Source organism: Cryptotermes secundus, unplaced genomic scaffold (assembly GCF_002891405.2).
Source record: "Cryptotermes secundus unplaced genomic scaffold, Csec_1.0 scaffold776, whole genome shotgun sequence".
Lineage (NCBI taxonomy): Eukaryota > Metazoa > Arthropoda > Insecta > Blattodea > Kalotermitidae > Cryptotermes > Cryptotermes secundus.
Genome location: NW_019742976.1, coordinates 166,069 through 169,982, shown reverse-complemented (window position 1 = coordinate 169,982; position 3,914 = coordinate 166,069). Strand labels below are relative to the sequence as shown.

At 30.0% G+C, this 3,914-nt stretch overlaps 1 long non-coding RNA gene across 1 annotated transcript; it reads left to right on the top strand.

Annotated features, from left to right (window-relative positions):
- LOC111873655 lies at positions 1-3,733 on the top strand. The gene is made up of 2 exons (XR_002844412.2): positions 1-1,067; positions 1,193-3,733. It is a non-coding gene; the product is annotated as an uncharacterized LOC111873655 (long non-coding RNA).
- Positions 3,734-3,914: the final 181 nt, after the last annotated feature.

Below are 3,914 nucleotides of genomic sequence, written 5' to 3'. Positions count from 1 at the left end.
TTAGCAGATAGAGGGTGTCACGTGGTCAGCGCATTGAATCCCCACGGCCGCCAATTTCGGTTTTCTAGACAAAGCTTTCTACAAAATTTACATATACAACAATCATTGAGAATATGTGTAATAGTGTTTCATTATTTCATTATATTCTTCTGATAAGCTTCATCAATACAAAATTATGCCACAAGGACCACAACCCCTTCTTTATGCTATGACAAATTTTCTGACCCTTTCTATCCATATAACTTTTAAAGGTATACTGAAAACCATCTCCACAATCTGCCCATTCCACCAAATTAATGTGTCCTGCATTCCTCACTGAATTTCTGTTGACCATTTGCCGGTATTATAACAAATAATATGTCAAGTACTTCTTTTGTAAACCAAAGATATCACAATTATTTAATATACCAGTTCAAATTTTAATCTAATAACAGGAACCATAAGTATTATTTTCTTCATAATCATAACTTTCATTATTTATAAGTCTCCTATCAAATTCATATGCACTGCATTGTTTCAACACTATCAGAAATTCCACATAAGATGCTTACTAACTATGATTTTTCAGAGGAAGTGGTTTAGTGATAACTTGCATCCTACATTGTACCAATTCATATCACATATGATGTAATTCAGCAGTGAACATTCTGAAAGAGTTGATTTCTAATATACATCCTACACTACTCTGAAGCATACCACTGGAACTTGCACTACAGACGTTTTTATAATCAAGCCATTTCTATGAGTGAGCACTTTCATATATTTGAACACCAATAATGATTTTAATTCATTTTTGTATTAGTATAATAAACTCATAATTAGCATATTGCTAGAGAAGTTTCTATGTAACCACCAATATCATCAGCTATAACAAATCTGGACTAGATTTCATGATAACATATTTATTACTTGTGTGATATTGAAAGTTGTTGTATAATTCTCCAGTAATGAACGTGCAGAAGGACTGTAAAGGAACATTGAGACTGTTCATATTTGGTTTTACAATAATTTCTGGAATTGTTCTTCTAACTGTATGTTACATAATGTGTCCAATACTTCTTTCAAAGGTCCGTGAAGAATCGTTTGTTAAATATATTATATACTTTATGGGTGCATTTTTACTGTGGATACTGGTAATGGCTTTTGCATGTTGTTTGTGGCATATTAATGAAGTGTGCCTGTGTTGCTTCAGAAACCAGTGGAATCAACAGAAAATCAAGGATGGTGATGTGGAAGATTCTGAGGATGTCATATGATTTGAAACCATTCACATACAATCCAAAAATACTCAAATTTCTTATATAAATGAATAACAGATAAAATGGCATAGTGAGACTTAAATTGCCTAAGATATGTACATGCTCAATGTAGCTCTCATCCTTTAAAAATGTGTTTAAATAAAAAAGTTATTGTGCTTTATTTCTTTCCTATTATGATGTATGAGTAAACTTAGTCAGCAATGTCAATTCCATAACCATATATATACAAAAATCTTAATTTTATAACAAATTCTTTTATTCAAGAAAGTTTGTTGGAATGATGTGAACAAGAAGAAATATATTTCATTCACTTCTTCCAGAAACATTAGTGGCGGTTTGCATTTCCAAGATTATGTATTCATTTATCACTTCTACCTAATAAATTATGTGGAAAATAAATATGAATGGAAATGATGGTTTTATCAAAGGAGTATTTAAAGAATATTTTGTAGTATTACATATGCATATATCTGTGCAACTCAGGTGTCTCTACATATTAGATCATAAATATAAGGTATTTAGAACATAGTAATACAGTATTTTAGAACTTAATCTCACACATTCATGTCACTTCATTAGTTACTACAATGAATTAGTTTTTTGTTTTTTTTTAGACATTAATTTAATTATACTGTTATGTTGAGTTTGGAAGCAGAAAATAATTTTTGTACAGCATAGGGGACCTTTCATTAAAGTCTTAGTGCACTTGAAGCATAATTTGTATGTTTATACACAAATAGCATTTGAAGTTGTTATGAGATCGTGTTTTGATACTTTATTAATCAATATGAAATCATCCTACTTCTTATATGTAATATTGATCACAGACTAATTAAAGCACAACATGTTTACATTTGTGTTTATTTTATAATTAAGGAGTATAGTTGAAATGCTGAATTAGTTATAAATGACATGTTCAAAAAATTGTAGATAGCTTTCAGATTTACGTTTGTTCTCAGCATCCATATCTGGAAATACAACATTTTCTAAAGTGTAACAAACACAAGCATCTGTCAACTTTCACAGTTGATATCAATGTTGCCTCCTTAAATGTCAGAGTACAGATTTCTCTCATATTTCACTCTTCACAAGCTATCTACTTAAGACTGGGTGAACAAATATCATGTGAGAAACAGCTGCAAATATGTCTAATTGATCACAAGGCATTCTTAAGCATGACATGTTTTGGGTGAGTGCCATGTCTGTCAGCAAGTGGCTAGCAACATTAGTGTTCACTGTTAACAAACTCCGAAGCAAAAAGAAGAAATAACTGGAATTGAAACCTAAAATGATACATGAACCATAGACACCACAATTTAAGGCATATGTTAATTTTTTATTCTGTCTAAATACACCCTAAACTGTAAAATGTTCCAAACAAGAGTTATACCATGAAAGATAAAAATATTTATGGATATTTGTGTGAATGGAGAAATTGTATGAACGATTTTATTTCGGTATAAAGAGGGCTTAAGAAGCCTTTGTTGACATTAATCTGCCAGTCAAGTAGACTTAAGCAGTAGCACTTGTGATTTATATTCATCCTGACTGAGATTTTTTATTCTTTCTTCAGTCTTCTCAGGTAAATACCAGAATAATGCTTTAAATTAGGCTGCAACCACTTCTTTCCGCATCCTTTCTAATGAATTTTTACAATCATTTAATCATTTGTCGCTATATAGTCCGAACTACTGTCATCGTTGTCAAATGTACTTGCTCAGATTTTCACTATGGAAGGATGTAATAACAACACAAAAGACAGTTTCAAAGAACTGTATAAAGAAATAAATTTTTTCATAAAATAATGTATATTATTTTCTTTAAGCAAATTAAAATGAAAAACATTTTAAATAAATTGGTTCACATTTCCACATAATGCTAGCAGTCATATTCTCAAGAATGACTTCTTCTTCTATTCAAGATAAAGGCCTGTTACCTTTACTGAGATCTCTTCTGGCATGCTGGGATATCATGTAATAGGTCATGGCCACTTCCTTTTATGCAACTGTTAATTCACAAACCATAATGACCTTTTCATTTGGTACTCTAAAACCTTTATAGTTTAGAAGTATCATCAGATAAACTAAAGATGAAGCGATGTACATACATTTTCAGAAAATATGATAATGGTCACACTGTATTTGTATTTTGTATTTGTATTTGTATTTATATTTGTTCAAGAAATCCAAAAAAGGATATAGAACATGTCACAGAACTAAATATAAAACAGGATACATGCATAAATTACACGACTAGATAGTACAATGAATCAAACAATAACAAGTTTCAAAGATCCAAAAAATGGATATAAAACATGTCATAAATAATACAAAACATAAAATACTCAGTTATGCTTATCTGGATCCAACAGTATTCAACAATAATAAGTTACAAAGATCCAAGAATGGATATAAAACATATCATAAATAATATAAAACATAAAATACATGCATAGTTATGCTCGTCTAGATGATACAAGAATACAATAAATACTAAAATTTATCTGTTTAAATATTCTTCTACAGTATAAAATGTATGTGTATTCAAAAAATATCTTAATTCAACCTTAAACTTTTTAAAATTATGAGATGAGTTCTTGATCTCTATGGGCAGTTTATTAAACATTTTTATACCCGCGTAGTAAACTCCTTTTTG